Source organism: Protopterus annectens, chromosome 8.part0, assembly GCF_019279795.1.
Source record: "Protopterus annectens isolate FY-2018-M chromosome 8.part0, PAN1.0, whole genome shotgun sequence".
Taxonomy (NCBI): Eukaryota; Metazoa; Chordata; order Ceratodontiformes; family Protopteridae; genus Protopterus; species Protopterus annectens.
The window spans coordinates 1,974,137,722-1,974,158,510 of record NC_056741.1 but is presented as its reverse complement, the minus strand read 5'-3'; the positions used below and the strand labels follow the sequence as shown (position 1 = coordinate 1,974,158,510).

The following is a 20,789-nucleotide window of genomic DNA, read 5'->3' as shown; positions in this document are numbered from 1 at the left end:
GAATACTTTGTTTTAGTCTTCACAAAGGAGAGTAGCAGGAAAGTGTCACACCAGGATGGAGGCAGGGCACAATGGGGACATCAGTGGACAAATGCCAAACTCCCCCTTGGGGAGAATGAAATGCAAGTATCAGATAGGCTATTTCAGAGAGTTCTCAGAAATCTGGACAGTGTGTTGGCTGGCCCCTTGATGGAGCTCTTCACCAGACCACTAAGTAGTACAGAATTTCAAGAGGACTGGAAGGCAGCAACTGTGGTACCCTTGTATAAAAAAGGGGAAAAGTGAGGGTCTGTATGAGTAGAAACAAAGAACTTATGAAAAACAGAAACAATACCAGGCAAGCAGGCATTGGGATCCTAAGATGCTTAGCAATATACTTCTCTAAGAAGATACATTTAATCATTCTTGCCAGCCTGTTCAAGCACTTAGTAGTGCCCACCTTCCCAAACCCTGAGGTAAATTGGTGTATACCCAACTAGTCATTAAGACTAGCTTATAAGGTCACCAGGATAATAATTTGTTTGACCTGTAGTGGTAATTTATTCCATTGGGTGGTGGAGTATGTTAAGTTAGGATTTTATCCCTCCAGCAAGCCTTGTTTATGTGTTGGTGTTAGACTAAGGTTCCTAGTGTGGGTGTTCGTAGAGCTACTGATTTTGTGAAGAAATAGAAGGTCAAATAAGTTTGGATCTTTTGTTGGCTGAAAAAGCAAGGTATAGGTTGTCTTAGAGCAGACGTCGGGCTACCGAGTATAAGCAGGGTCATACTATTGCTCTTCTGGGATTGATAACAATATGTAAAAGATTTAAGGCCTTTAAGTTTTTTGGTTTGAAATCTTTGGAGCCTTTTTAGTTGATCAGCATGCTTGGATTTCTGAATACCAAAGGTCTCGTATTTAATGATGAGTCTGATAAGAGAAAACTACAGTGGTGGTATGACTTCCTTGAATCTTGAGAATATTCCCTTGGAAATTATTTCAGTCAGACAGAAATATTTCCTCACTTCAGTAGAAACTTACTGAGTTAATGAGGGAGCAAGAGAGAGAGAGAGTTGTCCTCACAAATGCCCACGTTTCTTATAACTACAACCTTTTGAAAAAGAGACCATTTATAACACATGAGATGGGAGCAATTTTATGTGGAACATTACTACACTGCACTTTTTTACTTTTAACTTGCGACCATATTCAGTATACCAGATTTGTGCATATTCCTCTCATTGCTGAGACCTGTTTAGTATTGTCAGATGATCAGATAATAGTGTCCAGCTTGCAGTCATCAACATGCAGTCATCAACACAATTGTTCACCCACACTACTGGGATATTATTGCCTTGGAGGTATATGAAATAAATGCTGAAGAAGAGAGGGCCTAGTATTGAATCCCGTGGAGCTCAGCTAGTTAAAGTGTTACTGTTTGCTCTGGAGGATGATGCAGTGCATGAGTTCCCCAGCTACCCCCCCAATCAACTTCTACCTTAACTGTAAGGGCACTTAACCTAGCATATGACTATGGCTGCACCCTCGCTTCATTCCTATTTTTCAGATCTTTTCCTTTGTAGCCTCACATCTGATGCCCCATGTTGATTCCTTTGCACCTTGATCTCTCTGTCATTGTTGAACAGCTACACCCAGATACCACAATGTACCTACTTCCCTTCTTTTTCAGCTCTCATAGCTCCCCTATCTTTCTGCCAGACTTCTCCCATTACACAGTAACTCTACGCAGCCAGTCTTCTAGCTTTTAGTAACCCTTGTTTGTTCCTATGCTGTGTTCTAAATCACTTTTTTCCCCTTCTGTCAACAGATTTAATATTTTCTCCCATTCTGTTGTTCTTTCTCTGTACTTTCATATTAACTTAAAGGTACAGTCATTGCAATGTAACTTTCCATGTCTCCTAACATTCCCATACCTTTCTTTCATGTCCACCATCACAGTCAGCAGTTGTATTCCAATACCCTCTTTTCTCTGTGTGCTGATTACTGATACAGACAACACTTCTGAAAATGCTACTGGCAACCTCTTCTTCTAGCTTATCTTTGCCACCTCCCCAGCCCTGCTGGTTGCCACCATCATCAGTCCCTGCCCTGCATCGCGGTATGTGTCCACCCTACCATTTGATCGCTTTGTAAACTTGTACCATGTTTATCCAAATCTTAGTCTCAGGCCTGTTTTCAGTTAAATTTGGTCTGTCTCTACTTGATTGCTTGCACTCCTAACTCCTCTTGTGATTGAGTTTTCAATCAATAAAATCATTCTGTATCCCTCCACACACACTAGCTGTGTGTTCCTTTTTTTTGTTTCCCTTTGCCAGTTCCCCTCTTATCTGTAACATTATACTTCTACTTTCTCTTCTATCAGTTGTTTTTAGTCTCTCTGCTGGTTGCCTTCTTCTTTAAGGCATAATCTCTTCCTCATCCCTTATGTGGCCTTCCTACAAGACCACTCCACTGTTCTGTAGACCTCCCATCTAGGTGACTCTCCCTCACTACTCACTGACCTCTTGCTCACCTTGTGGTTTTTGGTGTTGTGTCACCACCTTTAGCTCTCACTCCTTGCCACTTGACACTATTGTTTGCTTCTGTCTTTCCTGCCTAGCATCGTCTTCCTTTTTGTGGTAGCGTCCTTTACTTTCTCCCTTCGCTTTGGTCTATAACATGTCACTTGCACCTGTACTTTTCTGACAAGCTCTGTTTTATTGTCCTCTGCTTTTCTACCCTGTAGCTTATGGTGGGAGAATTGGTACAACAGTTAAGGTCTTTCCCTCACAGGTACAATGTACAACATTTGATTATGACCTTGGATTATTGGCTAGGAATGAACCTCTTCAGGTTGGGGGTTGGTATAATGATTAATATGTTAACCTCATAAACACAAGGTACAAGATTTGATTCTCACCTTTGGAAGAGAAATTGGCTAGGCTTAAAATGACCCATAAGGACAGCTAGCCTAGTACTTACCTATAACAATAATACCGGTGAACTGTCTTCACACTTGCCACTATACTCCTGAGGAAGCTGCTTTAAAACAACCGTCTTTGAAATTTACTTACCTAGCAATGGGAATAACCACAATTGTTCCCCTGGGATGAGACTGTTCCATTGCTGTTCGGTTGGGTTGACCTCTGTGATTTCCCCAAATATGGGAAACTCAACTGTATAATTTATGGTAGTGATAGATTGCGTTAGCACTGTCCCCTGAACTAGTTTTTATTTATTTTTTAGTGGGTGGGTCAATACGGCATAATGGTTAAGGTCTTCACCTCACAGATACAAGACACGTGGTTTGATTCTTTCCTCCGGTTACTGGCTGGGCTTAAAATGTTTTTCAGGGTAGTTAGCCTAGCATTCATCTCTGATCCTATGATTCCACCTCATCCTGTCTGAGGCCTCCTATTGCAATCATCTTATCTATTCCCAGTCTATCCTTTTATGCCCACCTAGCCAGTCCAGTAACACCTCTTTTTCTCATATTCTGTTATGATGCTCCCACATTGTCATCCAAAAGCCCTTTAATAAAACAGCTGCTCCAAATCCTGAGCACCTCACAAGCCTCTTTTCCCTGATGTTCTTCATGTTTCACTGTTGCAGTCATTACATTTGGTCCTCTTGCAGGGCTGCTGTTACTGGGTCTGTGCTCAGAAGGCATGCTTGGCTTAAGGAACAATCTTTGCCTGATCATGTTAAAGCTAAATTGTTGGATGCTCCTTTAAATCAGGACCGCCTGTTTGGCAACAAGGCTGAGGAAGTTCTTAAAAAGATGCAAGATAAAGCTAAATCTATGCAAACTGAAAGATTTTTTTACAAATTCAACCTCCTAGATTTAGTAGGCACTGGTGCTCTAAGAATTGGTCCTTTCCAGCCCCCTCCAGGTCTTCTCAAGCCAAACCCAGACACTGCAAAATACCCAGGTTTCAGTCCCAGGGGACACACACAACTAAGCAGTGTGTGTGTGGGGGGGGGGGGCCTTCACTTCCAAATCTGAGTATAAAAAGACTCCCCCCCCCCCATGGTAAACTGTCTCAATGACTTCCTTTAAAATTTCCAAGCACTTAGCAACTGACTGCCCCTTTGGGGGGAAAGATTGCTCTTCACGCAAAGAATTGGGAACTCATTACCCAGGACAAATGGGTTTTAAATGTAGTGTCCCAGGGATACAGATTTCATTTCCACACGTTGCCAACACCAAGTGGGTGGCCGGACCTACCCCCAAATCAGTGGGCAGAGGCCCAAAAACAAGTACTTTCTCTCTTAAGCATGTGGGATATTCAGCTGGTACCAGAAGAGGAAAAGGGACAAGATTTCTACTCGAAACTTTTCCTGGTACCCAGAAAAGACAATTCATGGCATCCTATCCTGGACCTGTCTACTGTAAACACCTTTTTGGAGATTCCAAAATTCAAGATGCTGACTCTTCACCAATTACTTCCTATGCTAGGCAAAGATGCCTGGCTGGCAACACTAGATTTAAAAGGAGCATACCTGCACATCACAATTAGGGAATTTTGCAGAAGATACCTGCACTTCAAACCAGGCTACATGCATTGTCAGTTCTCTGCACTGCCCTTTGGCTTATCTACTGTGCCCAGGGTATTCACAAAGTGCCTAGCTCCAGTTATTGCATTTTGTAGGCAAAGAAATATTCAAATATACCCATACCTGGTCGATTGTCTAATTCAGGCAGAAAGCCAGGACATACTTTTGAATCATCTGACTTTTGTACAAAGGGTTCTAACTTGTCTGGGGTACACCATAAACGAAAATAAATCACAACTGGTACCCTGTCAACAAATTATATTCCTGGGAGCAAGCTTGAATACAACTTCCCAGATGGCTTACCTCACACCAGAGAAACAAATTCATTTGACAACCTACATCAAACAAGTGGCCACAAAAACCATGCTATCTGCAAGACAAATACTGCAGGCCATGAGATTCATAGCCTCCTGCATTCTTCTAATTCCATATGCAAGACTGCATATGAGGAAACTACAATGGTATCTAAAAAGCCTATGGTGTCAATATCCTCATGACCTAAAAACAATGATTCCTGTCATACCTTGCCTACGCCTAGTGTTCCTTTGGTGGGCAGAAGCCTGCCACCAAAACAAGGGACTACCTTTTACACCACTCCCTGCCACCCAAACCCTAACAACAAATGCATCAGACTATGCATGGGGTGCTCACCTGGCAGGGAAGTGCATTCAGGGTAAATGGAACCAAGATTTGGAAGTGGAGGCCCCCCACTGCTTAGTCCTGTGTGTCCCCTGGGACTGAAACCTGGGGTTTTAGCTCTGTCTGGGTTTGGCTTGAGAAGACCTGGAAGGGGCTGGAAAGGACCAATTCTTAGAGGGCCAGTGCCTACTAAATCTAGGAGGCTGAACTTGTAAAAAATATTTAACAGTTTGCATAGATTTAGCTTTGTCTTCCATCTTTTTAAGAACTTCCTCAGCCTTGTTGCCAAACAAGCTGTCCTGATTTAAAGGAGCATCCAACAATTTAGTTGTAACGTGATCAGGCAAAGATTGCTCCTTAAACCAAGCATGTCTTCTGAGCACAGACCCAGTAACAGCAGCCCTGCAAGAGGCCCAAATATAATGACTGCAACAGTGAATGCACTCTAACATCTACCTTTATGGTAAGTGTATGCAACTGTACTTTTCTTGTGCAGCCTGTGCTATGCCTTTTGTGTCTTCTTACATCCCCAACTTTATTTTTGTACTTAACTAAACTATTCAGGTTTTATCCTTCACCTACTGAACAAATGACTAGTGTGAATTCGACTTGTAATTTAAGTGAAAACTGTTGTGCTCTCTTACCTTATATACTTTAAAATAATTTACTTGGAATAACCATGCCCCCTCTGTTTTTCTGGTGGTGTACTTTTCAGAAGTCTTTCAGAAACAAACAGTCATGTCACACTTATTAATTGTTTAAAATAATCACAAGGTCCAGGCCTTTTAAAAGCATTCAGTGCACAGCTATTTCTTTTCACACATGCCAGAAAAATGCATCAAGAATACAAGAGACTGACAGACTTGAGCAATATCCATTTTTAACTGTAAATCAAATTAAGTAAATCTAGTAGCCTAAATCAGTATAGACAATTATTCTGCAATATGAACTATATTATTATTCTTTTGGAAGAATCACCTTATCCCACTTGACTCTTGCCATCACCCCTCCCAGATAAAATCCATCAGTTCTTTATTAATTGCTATCCACAACTCCTCCCCTGTCTGATAAAAATATGCCTGACCTCTGTATAAGACTAAAGGGACTAAAAACCTTTTAATTGCTTGTATCATGCTATCCATATCCATATAACAGAGCTTCCAGTTACTTTGTTTTTGTATTATCTTTTGTTTAGTCTCTTCCCACATATCCTTAGCTGCCACACTTAAATCATTTTTAATCCGTACTCCTAAATACTTTTTTGTCATGTCCCTATAAATATGAATATTGCTAAACCAGTTTGTGTGTTGGTACATAATTTACCTCTATTGCTTTTGTTTTAGTTTCATTAATTTTTTTATCCCAAAAAAGATTTGAAACTGTCTCAAAGTGTTCCACAACACCGTAATGTCCTTTTCTGGTTTTGTCAGGTATAAAATAATATCATCTGCAAATAGAGCCAACTTTTCCTTGCTAACATACCCTGCTAATGCCATTGTTGAAAACTATGACTAGCCAACATCTGAAACTTTCTTATATTGAAAAGAGACTCACGAATGTTTATAGTTCAGTGAACTGTTCATAGACAATATGCCACATAAAATAGTGTACAGAAGACTTTTGTGAGTCATTACACAGTAAGAAAAGACATTGTGAGCAGTCATGTTCCATTGGCAGTGACAGTATGCCAAGTACCACTCTTTGCTTTTGAGCAACCCCCACCCCCCAACATTTGATCATATGCAGTTCATAAATGGTGCACTACTATTGCTTACATTGCTGATAGTAAAAACTATAGAAGTCCAGTGGCAAACAAATGCATGGTGTACTGTTTTGAGCACAGCAATCCCAGTTCCCTATTAGTATATTTCTTAGCAGAAGGTGCTTTGCAGCATACTAGTGCTGGAAAACAAAATGTCATTGCATGGCAGGAAAATCCCTAAGTGAACAGATTCCCCTGCAACACAGACTAACCCACTACAACACACTTCCCGCCCCCATATTGTGAAGCTCCACCAAAGGGAACTCGCACAACACCAGATTTCCTCATTACCATAGCAATGATAATGAACTCTAATGAGTCACAGTTGGACATGACGGGACCACAGCATTAGGGTATAATGTGCCTTACCAAAGAACTCCATTAGCTGCTTGGTAAGTCACATGCCTCTCAACTGTCCAGAATTCCATGGAATGCCCAGATTTTTTCATCATATTTTTGGTCTGTTTCTCATAAAATCTGTATTTTTTCAGCAAATCTCTGAAGACTACAATCACTAAATAGTGGCATTTCAGTTTCAGATTTCATATCCTTTAGAAATATGCACATTAATTCAAAATATGGTATTCTAGCAACCTTCAGTGCTTATAAGAACATTATTTAAAATCTGTCTTTGATTTTGCCCCCCCCCCCTCCAAATTATTGTTGTCTTTGTATAGAATTATTTTGCTAAGAGGTTGAGAGGTATGGTAATGCATCATGTACCATGATAATTTTCTTTGCATCACTGCATTGAGTAGCTGTATCATTTTATGCAATGTTTTGTACTAGGTACTTTAGTGCATCATTCATAACACTGGGATGGATATTTTTTGTGTCTTTTGACTACCTCAGTTTGTCTATAAATCACAGAAGTCCCTAACAGCATACTGGACTGAGCAAGATTCTTGTCTGCATCTGTACATTATGTCCACATATACCTGGGCCTGACTATATGGGAGGACTGCTACCTGATATTCAAGACTTTGCCAATTTATGGAATTCTAGACATCAGTCTGCAGCTCACAACAAGGCTGACTTGTATAAATTTGACAGATGAAAACTTTCTCTGTTATAGTATGAAATCAGATTGTGGAGCATTAGCTGTACCTACATTATTGTTGAGACCTAATGCATTTTTAACACCTTTATTGAATTATCACTTAGGACACAGGCAAAACATATAATTATATATAAAAATATTAACATGTTTATAGTTACAAACATTATAGATCACATATATTTTTCTGTACAATTATTATCAGTCCAACATTACATAAATTGCTCAATTCTTGTCTTCCCTTAAACCTCACTCCTCCTCCAAAACATTATTCTGCATTTATTGTTCCCATAATTTCCATTTTTTTCTACCCTTTTCCAAAGATCTCACTTCTAGTATTTTTATAACTGTTACAATATTTACTTCTTCAAAAATGGTTGCATTAGATTTTGATTTTCAGTTTCCAATAATTGCTTTTAGGCAGCCACCAGAATTAAAATTAACAAGGCCTTACTTACGTCTAGGCAATTCAGGTCCTGTATCTCCGCTCAAAAAATAAGTAATTTCCTTGGTTACACACATTTGCTCAACCATGGGAGAAAATCCCCCCTGCTCACTTCTCTACTTTCTCTGTTGCTGCTTCTTTGGCTAAGAATCCTGCAGAAAAAATCCATTGCAGAAAAGAGCCATGTTAAAGACTTTGCGAGAGAGAGAAAAATCCAAGGAACCCCAAAAAAAAAATGGTTCCTGGATCATTCTCCTTTTTTGGTTCTGGCTCCAAAGATTTCAAAGCCGTAAGATCTGACTTTTGCATCAAAATCTATTCTCATTGGATCTGGCACATCTCCCCTGCCAGAGCTACATTTTTCATTGGATTTCATCTTGCCCTGACTGTGATGCCCCATCCTTCAGGAAATACCTCATCTGATCTCTAGATCTTTAACCACTGCTTCTTCACTCTGTTCAGTTTGGGTCCTGTAGGAGTCTGTCAAAAGCTTACATGGATAGGATGATGTGAAAGGTCCTCAACACCCAAATCCAGCTGGGAGTTGTTCCGGTCTGACCTCATTCGGGGCTGGGGGACATGGTTCCATCCCCTCATCAGATTCTTTCTCTTTCTCCGATCCATCCATCAGTCTCAGGACTGTTAAACCCCAGCATTCTCTGGAGTATTTCTATGTTAGATCCAAGACCTGGTCTTTGTCTGTTCCGTCAGCATGACTGATGGTGGTGGGCGCTGAGTGCTCAGAGCCGAGGTACTAGTATCAGACCCAAGGGGGAGGTCAGGCTCAACTCCAAGGCTATTAAAGCTATTCCTTTCTGTCAAGGTGTGGCACTACACAGCTCAGCTCCAACAACAGCTTTGGAGCCAAGAGAAGCAGGACTTTGAGACCAATCCTTGCCATGGTCTTTATAGGAAGGGTTTCTGGTTCTGTCTGTAGCTCTGCCTTCAAGACTTTAGAGAGACAGAGTGCCTTCTCAATGTCTTCCTGTATCACTCTTGCAGTATTCATAACGTGGGATTTCCTGCCAAGGATAGCCCAGTACCCTGCCAGTATACCAAAGACTTTACATCCTAGAGTCATATGACAGATGTATGCCCCTTGCATAGGTGTAGGGCATAAAGGTGATGTGTGAATGCTCCATACTCGGAACTACTTTGCTGCCAGTCTGAATGCCATAGTTATACATTGTTCTGAATGCCCTTCACTGAGATGTTTTTTACTGAGACTTTTGCAGGTAATTGACCCATTGAGGTTCCTTCTTTTTCTTCCTTTACTGGTATACTTAGGGTTCATGTCATCCATGAAGGAAAAATGTCAGTGAGGGAGGCAGATTCCCCATAAAGACAGTCACAAGAAGTATTTGTTCTACCTAGGTGCTTAACACAGTCATACCCAGTATACAATTTGTCAGGCCTTTGTTCCAAAAATGCATTGCAGCCATCTGTCCTCCCTGTCTATTTATCTCAAGAACCAGCATCTCAGACTTTTGACCAAGAGTACCATGACTGAATCTGCCGACCCCGAGGTATAGCCATCTCTTAAAAAGAAAGTCAAGTAGTCTTGGTCTGACTCTGCTTCTGTCCATCCTGTAATGGACATCTCTCTTGAGGTGAGTGAAGACACCGGTTTCTGGCTGTTGGAGCCTGGCATGGAACCAGCTTCCTGAGTGTCCTCTAAGCAGATCATTTCCGAAGGAGCTAGGGGATCCCCAGATTCTGGTGAGGGAAGAGGTCTGTGATACCCTTATTGAGTATAGCCATGGCTCTGAGCTTCCTAGGTTGGCCAAAGCGGACATCCCACTAAAGAAGAAGCAGAAAACTAAGCACATTGCTTCCATTTCTAGGGATCCTTAGAAGGAATGGCAGGATTTTACTCTGGGCTTGTTCAATGCCTTGATCACTATAAGACCACCTTAGGGGGTATCTGTTTCCCCCTTGGTCTTCTACTCCCGTTAATAGGACTAGGGAGTCTGATTCTTCAGATGAGGAGGTGGATGCAGGGGAAGAATTGTTGGCTTACTCCTCACAAATTACTTTTTGAGACTATGAGTCTGAAAAAGAGGGCTCCTTGAGTCCTAATTGTCCTTTGAGGAGTTGTCCTTTGGGGTTCACAGTAGTTTGCTTGATGGAGTATTTTAAGTAGCACTGCTCACAAGTGTCTGATATTCAAAAGAGGCAGTATGAGCTGTTGCAGTTGGAATCTCCCAAACCTTCTGCTGTTTTCCCCTACTGCACTGGATGCCTTGTTGGACACATTTGCACCTGATGATTCCCAACCTCCAGCCCTTAAAAAGCCTGACTGTTTTTATAACGTGCCTGAGGTCTTTAAATAGCTCTACAAGTGTCCTCCTTCAGACCCTGCTGTGATCTCTCTTTCTGATGACAAACCATCCAAGATTTTGCCCTCTTCCAACTCCTTCTGTCTGATAGACAGTGGCCATGGAGGGGTTAGGGAAAAAAGTGCACACTTTTGCAACTCTGGCCCTCAGCGCCATTTATTATCAAACACATTTGACCAGGAATGTTCTGGCCCTTCTGTCGCAGATTGTGGGGGTTTTGTCTGACCTTCCTAACTCTGAAAGAAAGACTGCTGCCCTTTCCTTGTTAAGTTCCACTTCTCAGGTTTCCCACCATTCCATCAAATGTAGTTATGCAGCTGATGATGCATCCTGTAGAGCTACTGCATCTGGTTCAGTTATGAGAAGGTACTCTTTGCTTCATCTCTAGGCTTTAACTGATGATATTAAAGTCAAGCTCCTAGATGCTATTTTGGACAATCAAAATCTCTTTGGTACAGCTGCTGCTAACTTGCTTAAGACTACAAGACAAAGGCAATGCGATGCAGGATCTTAAATCTTTGTTTCTTGTATACCCAAATTTCCGAGAAACTGTCCATCTCGGTCTGTCTTTGTGCACAGGCAACCTGTCAGCCTTCTAAAGGGAAGAGGGTTTTTAAAATGTGATGTTAAGTTGTCAATCTCGCCTTCATTCTTGCTGGATGGGTTCGGAGCCGATCCTCGGCTCCGACTCGGCACTTGTTAAGCTCGAGAGTCACTTTTACCAGCTCGAGGCAGCCCCATATCCCATGATGCAAGGTGGTAATTACCCAGATCTCGTTTGCCGCTTCACTAATGAGGTCATCTTTTTTACCAGCTCCTGGTAAGTGATTTTATATTGATATTTGTGAGGAAATTTAGACCTAATTCCCTAAATTTTATTCTTTATAGTCTTTTGGTGAATCCTTATTCACTTCCATTTCTCCTTATTCTTATATTTTTAGTTTTTGGGCCTTAGGCCTTACCCTCCCTTACAGTTCCTGTCAGGATTTTCCTTAGGTGTGGGTGTTGTGTTGTGTATTATAGCTGTGTATTACAATTCTAAGTAGTTTATTAGTGTCTTTCTGTCTGAGGGTGTGTGTGTGTATTTAGGACTCAGGCATGTCCAAAGATACTAGGGTCTCAGGATTCAAGAAGTGTGACTCGTGCTGTCAGAAGATGTCTCTGACAGACGGTCACACTTCTTGTATTTATTGCCTGGGACCCCTACACCTGCAGGACTCCTGTGCTATCTGTCATTCCTTTAGCCAGAGAGTCCTGCAGGAACGTAGAAATAAGTTGATCCTCAGGGGTCTCCTTAAGCCTGAGAGCTCCCCGGCCAAGGTCGGCTCCGGGAAGCCCTCTAAGCCTTCCAAGACCCAGGCTTCGGTGTCCAAGTCTGTGGTCTTGGTTCCGACTCCGCCGGAGTCGACATCGGCTCCGTCCGGAGCCAATCCTTCCTTAGTGGAAGCTTCAGTATCGGTGCCGTTCGGCTCCGATACCCTGGCTTCGGCACCTGTGTCGGCTTCGGCTGGAGCCAACACCCCAGTGTCGAAGCATGTCTCGGCTCCGGCTGGAGCCGAGATATCTTTGTCTCCACTCGGAGCCGACAAGTCGTCGGCTCCGCCTGGAGCCGAGGTTTCTTCGGCTCCGATGGCTCCGTCCAAAAAGAGGTCTAGATCTCCTTCTTTGGAATCTATACACTTGGCTCCAGCCTCCCCCCTGCTTTCGGAGCGGAGCCATCGGAGCCGATCATCCAGGTCTTCCAGGTTATCAGACCATGATTTAGAGAGAGTGGTGAGTAGGCTATTAAAATCACAGGCACTAGCCCAAATGCTCCATAGCCCGTCTCAACAGACGACCGCTATTCTACACCCTCCTGAAATTCCTCCTTCGACTCTCTTACAGAGTTCGGAGCCGGAGATTATTGGTACCGTGACTGTTGCTGCTTCGGAGCCGATACCACACCTTTCGGCTCCGTCGTCCTCAACTCCTATCTCCTCCTTGAGACCTTCCTTGGTGGGATCTGGGCGTCGGGCTTCCCTGGTCGGTTCCGAGGGGACAAGTGGCATTGGACCCTTGTCCGACCCCGTTCTCCCTCTCGGAGCTTCAGCCTTGGTGAGCTCGGCCCCGACATCTGCTTCGGAGCCTTCCCTTTCGGTGGGACCAGGGATCCCTGTTTCTTCGGAGCGGGATCTCTCGGCCCTCCCTGGGAGGGGAGCCTTCGAGGTGATGAGGAGTGTGCTAGCCCCTGAGCTTAGTCAGCAGTCTGTTCCTTTAGCTCCTCCCTCTACGGTGCCTGTAGATGCCTCTTCCCGCTCTCTTGCTGCCGGACCCAGAGATCCATCGCCCCAGGTCTCCCCATTGGGAAGAACTTCCTCTTCCGAGGTTTCTCCTGATCCTTCAGGTGAACCCCCGCGTAAGAGGACCTGCAAGAGGAAGCACTTAGACTCCCCTGAGTCTACAACATTGGATACCGATTTAGATGAGTCGGAGGGGTCCCCAAGATCCCCCTCTGAGGATGTCTCCTTTTCAGACATCCTTGAGCTCCTGAAACAGAGGGGGAACTGGCCCTCCATTAACCCCTCCGAGGATGAATCAGTATACCTGGAGGCTTTTGGATCTCGACCCTCCACCTCCTGGGTGTCTCCACCTTTCGACCCTCTCATGGAGGTCATAGCTCGAAAGGCGTGGGCATCTCCTGATTCGGTGGAACCAGTCCCCAGGAGACCTTCAAAATTTATTACGGCCCCCGCTGAAAAGCAGTTTCTTACTAAAGGTGTCCCGGTTGATGCCATGGTGGTGGCGGCCGCCACTAAGAAGGAACCTGCAGATCCTTCCGTTCCAGTCCATCCCCCTAACAAGGAGTCTAGGACCATGGACAGGTATGGTAAGTGGATGTTTTCCTCAGCAACCTTTGCTATGCGTTCGCTGAATTATTTATGTCACTTCACCAGACTTCAAAGGGACATCCTTAAAGAATTAGGTGAAGTAGTACAGGATCCTTCAGCAGCAGGGGCTCAGGAAAAGATTGCTTCTCAGCTGGGAATCCTTAACTCCATAACCAACTCCTCCATGCGGCTCATTTCTTATGCAGCCAATGGGGCGAGTAGAGCTGCAGGCACAGGAGTGGCTCTCAGACGTCAGTCCTGGATGCGGCTCTGTAATTTTGCAGACCCTTTTAAGGCGTCCTTCACAAACTCTCCCTTTGATGGGTCAACATTGTTTGGCCCTCAGGTGAAGGACACGTTGACCAGGTGTGAGCAAGACGGCAAGACTCTTTCTGCCGTAGGAGTCCGTTTCTCCACCCCTTCTAGGCCTTATCCCAAAGGCCAGAAGGGAGGGAAGATGTGGTTCCGGAAATCTCAGGGAGTCACGCCGGACGACGTGGTCAGTTTACCCCAGAGGCAGAGGGGTAATAACAATAGACGCCCTAGGGGCAGAGGGGTCCAGAACCAGGGCAGTAGAGAGCCTCTCTCTGACAAGCCCTTCCAGCATCCCTGAGGTGTTGCCCGACTGTCCACCCTTGGAGGCAGTCGGCGGGAGATTGTCGCTGTACCCAGAAGCCTGTTTTTCCCTCTCCCAAGACAGATCGGTACAGTCGATCATATCCGAGGGTTACAAGATTCCTTTCGAGGAAACCCCCTTCCCTCAAAAAAGTTCTCTTCCAGACATTCCACCCGGTCTAAGGGAAATTGCAAAACTAGAGGTTTCAAAGATTCTAGAAAAAAGGGCCATCCAGCCAGTTCCAACAGACCATTTAGAGTCCGGAATCTACTCAAGGTTCTTTTTGGTTCCCAAAAAGACCGGAGACTGGAGACCAATGTTAGACCTCAGCAGGCTCAACAAGTCTGTCAAAAAGATGAAATTTCGGATGGTCACACTTCAATCGATTTTGCCCTTTCTGGGCAAAGACAACTGGATGTGCTCCATAGACCTTCAGGATGCGTACTATCACATAAAAATCCACAGACGCTCCAGAAGGTTTCTCCGCTTTCGGCTGGGGACCAGTCATTTTCAATTCAGAGCCCTGCCCTTTGGTCTCACTACAGCCCCCAGAGTGTTCACCAAATGCATGGCAGGGGTCACGGCTCACCTGAGACATCAAGGATTCCAGGTGTTTCCGTATCTCGACGACTGGCTCCTCTCAGCCACCACCAGGCATCAACTCATCCAAGCCAGAGATTACACCCTACGTCTCTGCAGTCAGTTGGGAATTTCGGTAAACTTCGAAAAGTCCTCCTTATCGCCCTGCCAATCTATTACCTTTATAGGCGCAAATCTAGACACTACTCGGATGTCAGCAAACCTAACAAGTCAGAGAATCCTAGATATCCAAAACCACGTTCGGATCATCCTTGCCAGCAAAAAGGTACAAGCCAGGTTGGTCCTGAAAGTGTTGGGCCTCATGGCGGCTGCCATCACACTTCTTCCTCTGGCCCATTTTTACATGCGTCTCCTACAATGGATGTTGTTCACACAATGGTCCTTCCAGCAGCTTCCCATGCGTCACCAGATCCTATTGACACAGAGCTGCAAGAACCATCTATCCTGGTGGATTTCCTCTCCTCTAGTTCATCAGGGCAGACCATTTGTTCCCCCAGCCCCGGTAGCCACGGTCACTTCGGATGCCTCCCTGATCGGGTGGGGGGGGCATTATCAGGGCAGGATGGTTCATGGCACATGGCAACCGTTCGAATACCACCTGCACATAAATGTCCTAGAGATGAGAGCAGTGCTTTTAACGTTGCAAGCCCTCAACGACTTTCTTCCCTTAGGAACTATTGCAGTTCACACGGACAACATGTCCGTGGTGTGGTACATCAACAAGCGGGGCGGAATCAAGTCCTATCCCTTGTGTCGAGAGGCTCTCAGACTTTGGCAATGGGCGATCTCCTCTCATCGGTTTCTGGTAGCAACGCATATCCCTGGGAAAACCAACATAATAGCAGACAGATTAAGCAGAGCTATACTCATGCCTCACGAGTGGTCTCTCAAGCAATCCATAGTGGAGGAGATTTTTCAGAAGTGGGGCCGCCCATGCTGTGATCTTTTTGCTACGCCTCAAAACAGCAAATGCCCAGACTTCTTCTCTCTCTTCCCACTTCCGGGCCATCCCCCCAGAGACGCTCTTACCCAAGATTGGCCCTGGGGACTCCTTTATGCTTTTCCTCCCTTTCCATTGATACCACAGGTACTCCAGAAAGCTACCGTTTTGAGGGCCAAAATGATTCTCATTGCCCCTTACTGGCCTCGACAAATTTGGTTCCCGTTCCTTCATCGCCATCTCTTGGTGCAGCCTTGGCATCTGGACCCAGCTCCAGATCATCTGACCCACCAGTCGGGTCAACTGCACCGGTCCATTCCTTTCCTCAACCTCACAGCTTGGTTGCTCCACTTCCTTCCTTAGCCAGGCTTCCTATGATCTCTAACCCCGTTAGAGACATCATAGTAGCTTCTCTTAAGTCCTCTACCAGGAGGATTTACTCTAGCAAGTGGAAACGCTTCTCCCTTTGGGCAAAAGCTAGGAACATAGATCCCTTTACTGCCCCTATTCAGTCAGTCTTGGATTTTCTAGCGGAAATTTTTCACTCAGGTTCTTCGTCTTCCACAGTCAAAGTTCAATTGGCAGCAATCTCAAACTTTCATGTCGGGTTTGCAGACCACAACATTATGTCCCACAAACTTTGTAAAGCCTTTCTTAAAGGAGTGTTCCTTCTTAAGCCCCCTGTTAGGGATCCTCCACCACAGTGGGACCTAAATTTAGTGCTGACATCCTTGATACTTCCCCCTTTCGAGCCGGCTGCTTCATGTTCATTAAAGTTTCTTTCTTGGAAGACACTTTTCTCGTCGCCATTACCTCGGCTAGAAGAGTGTCGGAACTTCATGCCCTCTCTGTTCGTCCCCCTTATTTGGTCTTCCACAAGGACAGAGTATCCTTGAGAACCAATCCATCCTTTTTGCCCAAGGTTGCTTCTAAGACAAATTTAAACCAATCCATTGATCTTCCTGTATTTTTTCCAAATTATTCTAACAGGGCGGAACAAAAATTACATTACCTAGATGTTCACCGCCAACTCAGATATTACTTGGACAGAACGAAGCAATTTAGGAAATCTGATCAGCTCTTCCTTTCTTATGCTGAAAATAAAAAAAGGTCTCCCTGTTTCTAAAGTGACCTTATCCAGATGGCTATCTTCCACCATTTCTGACATTTATAAACTTAGGGGCAAACAACTGAGCTCAAAACCCAAAGCACATTCCACAAGAGGTCTAGCCACTTCTACAGCTTTTCAGGCTAGGCTACCTTTAGATACTATTTGTGCAGCAGCCACTTGGGCCACTCCTCATACCTTTGTTTCACATTACAAATTGGATTTGGCCTCCAGGGACAGGGCAATCTTTGGTTCCACAGTTCTCAAGAGTCTGTTCCATTGAGCCACCCAGGGTAGAGGTGCTAGGGACGCGGTCCCATCCAGCAAGAATGAAGGCGAGATTGACAACTTAACATTTAGAAGTTATGTACCTACCATAACGTTCCATGTTAGTTGTCTTCTCTCGCCTTCTTTCTTGCGTCCTTCCCTCCTGTCCCCCTTGCCTGGACAGACCTTGATCTCCCTGTTTCTCTGGAAGATTCTTCTTCCTTGGACACCAGTTAGTTCTTGGCCTTGATTACCTGGTTTCCCTTTACAGCCTTTTTAGGTCAGTTGTTCCTCTTTCCTTAGTGGAAAGTTTTGTAGGCAGTTTTTTCCTCTAGATACCAAACGAGATCTGGGTAATTACTGCCTTGCATCATGGGATATGGGGCTGCCTCGAGCTGGTAAAAGTGACTCTCGAGCTTAGCAAGTGCCGAGTCAGAGCCGAGGATCGGCTCCGAACCCATCCAGCAAGAAAGAAGGCGAGAGAAGACAACTAACATGGAATGTTATGGTAGGTACATAACTTCTAATTATCTACATTTACCATGTAAAGTGTGAGAATACACTTTAAAAGAAATAAAAAGTCATGAATGAGAAATGAGAGAATTTGTCATACAAGCAGTGGATATGAAAAACATTTGTGAGGCACAGAAAAAACTTACACAATTAAATTTAAACTGTGCAATTAAATGTAAACTTCATGTAGTAAGTGTGACACAAAGCATGAGAAGGACCAGTATCTGGAGCTATGAGGATTGCCATCTCAAATTTTGGAATGCAACAGCACTTCATTCTAGGGACTCAGTCTCTCATCAGCTCAACTGTTGATGGGTATAAGATTGAAAAAGCAGATTACACACTTCATCGGTATTACTGATATCTGAAAAATCAGTGTCGATTAATGGAAATGCTGGAAAGAAATCACTAAAGGCAAATACTACTGTGAGAAATTGCAAGCAACTGTTTGTTACTACCTAGAAACAGAATGCACATACAAAAAAATAGTAGGAAAGTCTGCAGTCTGAAGCCGAACTAATTTGTCCAACAGCCAAACCATAATCCTTTGTTGTTTTTTTGATGGAGCTGGAAAGCTGTATAGAAGGAATTGCAAGCATTTGTTTACGACAAATGCATCAAAGTTGTGGGAAAATAATGCCAGAAAAATTAGTAAGCAGAAGTGCCACAACCAGTCCTGTTTCAACAAACTAAGACTATGACAGTTGTGATGGTCACCAGTTGCAGAAGAAGATACCCAGGATTGTGTTAGTCTAACTGTAATGCACCACAAGCTGTCCTGAAGAAAATCGTGATGTCCATACTGAATAGCCCTATCAGATACTCCAGGTATGGAAGTGTCAACAGGTACTTGAACTGACATGACTTGATCATGGTACCAAGGACTAAAAATTTGCATTTATCAAAAATTGTTTGGAATACGTGCCAAAGGTATTGTTTTGATGTGAGTATCCAGTGACTTGCTTAATAGAGAATTTATTTATTTATTATTTATTTATTTGACATTTGTTAACCAAGTTAGTCTGACTGAGCTGATTTCCCTTTTTCAGCGGAGACCCGGGGAGTAAATCTCCACATTTAATCAAAGTGTAGTACAAATAAATCAAAAGAAGGATTGTGCTTAAAAATTTTAAATGTTAAGGCACATTAAGGGTACACAGTCATTATTGAAAACAGTTATAAGGTTATAGTTGCATAGTAGTATATAATAAAGGAATGTCAGAAAACAATATTAACCACTAGATATTTAAGCTAAAAACAAATAGTTTAGACATAAATGAATTAGAAGTAATATGTTTGAGTAGGTGGTATAAGCTGTTAACAAGTCAGTTACTACAGTTAAAGTTGTTGAATTAGGATTATAGAAAAAAGGAAGAGAGGAGAGAATAGACAGCTGAAGTGGTAAGGGTAGAGCAGTTAGTGTGTGCATTGGCAGATCCAGTTACTTGTTAGAAAGTGTTTGCAGCTTTGAATTGTTTTGGCTGCATAGTACCACGGATTTCCAGGGGGAGTTTGTTCCAGGAGAGGGCAGGGGAGAAGCAATATGATTCTGCCCTGTTTTGTTTTTTGTTTTGTAAATCTGAAGTAGATTTTGGTCTATGCTTCGTAGAGTTCTGGGAGGGGTGTAGAGGGAGACAAGTGAGGAAATTTTAGGACATAAAGAAGGCAGATACAGAAGGGAATGAATGATTTGAAGCAGAGAAAGTAGTAGTTGGTGGGGAAATTCTACCCATTTTAAGCGCAAGATACTGGTGAGATTTGTAGGTTTGATTTGCAGCGAATCTGGCAACTTTGTTATAGGTAGATTCTAATTTTGGTAAGAAGGAGTTCTGAGGATTGGTGAGGATTTGTGAGCTGTAAAATAGGCTTGGGAGGAGGTAGGCATGGGATAGGGTGATCTTGGTTTCGTTAGACAGGAACTTTTTATTTCTATAAAGAAGACCAAGTTTTTGATGTTTCTTGATGCAGTTGTACATGAAGGTCAAATGAGTTGGTCATCAATTATGACCCCGAGAATTGTACTGTTTGATTCTACTGTGATCAGAGTGTTATTGAGAGATGAGATGATGAAAGTAGATTTGAGGTGGCATTAGGTTTTTGATAGAAATAGCATGAGATGTTTTGTAGTCCTATCTCGCTTTCATTCTTCCACTTGGGTTCGGAGCCGAACCTCGGCTCTGACTCTGCAGTTTTCTAGCTCAAAGTCTTCTGGTTCGCTTGTGGCAAGGAGGTATCCCATCATGCACCGCTAACGTATCCCAGATCTCGTTTGCCGCTCATTGAGCTCAGATGTGTTTCTTCTTGGCTGTGGCTAAGTGAAATATTTTTCTACCTGTTAAGAGTTTTATTCAACTTACTTAGTGATTGTTTATTGTCTAGTGTCTGTTTAAGGCATTGTGTGGCATTGTTTGCTCTGTTTTTTGCTGTTTTGGTTGGCCGTTCTACCGTAGGCCAGTTGTTGTGCATCCCTGCATCGCTGTTGGTCTTTCTTGCTATTTGGGTTTTTTTGCCTAATTGTTGCTTCTTTTTCTAAACTTATTTTCACCAAGGGCTAGGCCCGTTTAAGTTAGAGGACCTAGTCCTCAGTTCTGTTGCTCGTGTTCTTTTTCCAGGGCTAGGCCCGTTTAAGTTAGAGGACCTAGTTCTCTGTCCATTACCTGTTCTTCTTCTTCTAGGGCTAGGCCCGTTTAAGTTAGAGACCTAGTCCTCTGTCTGACTTTGTTGTTTCCGCAGGGCTAACCATTTAATTTAGAGATAGTCCCTGTTTGTTTTTTCCTTTTCTGTTTTCTGGCATTGGTGTTTATGATTTGCATGGATATGTCTAAAGATGCGAAGGACCACAAGCCACCTGGCTTTAAAAAATGTACTAAGTGTGCCAAAAAATGTCCCTGACAGATGGGCATACTGTTTGCGTATACTGCTTAGGTGCTATTCACCTTCAAGAGTCTTGCTCCTTTTGCCATGCTTTTAGTCCTAGAGTCCTTCAGGAGAGAAAGAACAAACTCATTTTGAAAGGCCTATTAAAGCATTCTTTCGAGGATGAGTTGGCTTCTTCATCCTCCTCTAGTTCTAAGTCTCCATCTTCCAAAAAGACAAAGTTAA

At 43.5% G+C, this 20,789-nt stretch overlaps 1 protein-coding gene and 1 pseudogene across 2 annotated transcripts in view; both read left to right on the top strand.

Moving 5' to 3' along the window:
* Positions 1-20,789, top strand: part of KATNB1 (katanin regulatory subunit B1) — a 1,167,103-nt gene that overhangs the window by 1,134,957 nt on the left and 11,357 nt on the right. The window lies entirely within an intron of this gene.
* On the top strand, positions 3,044-3,195 carry LOC122809823 (annotated as a pseudogene).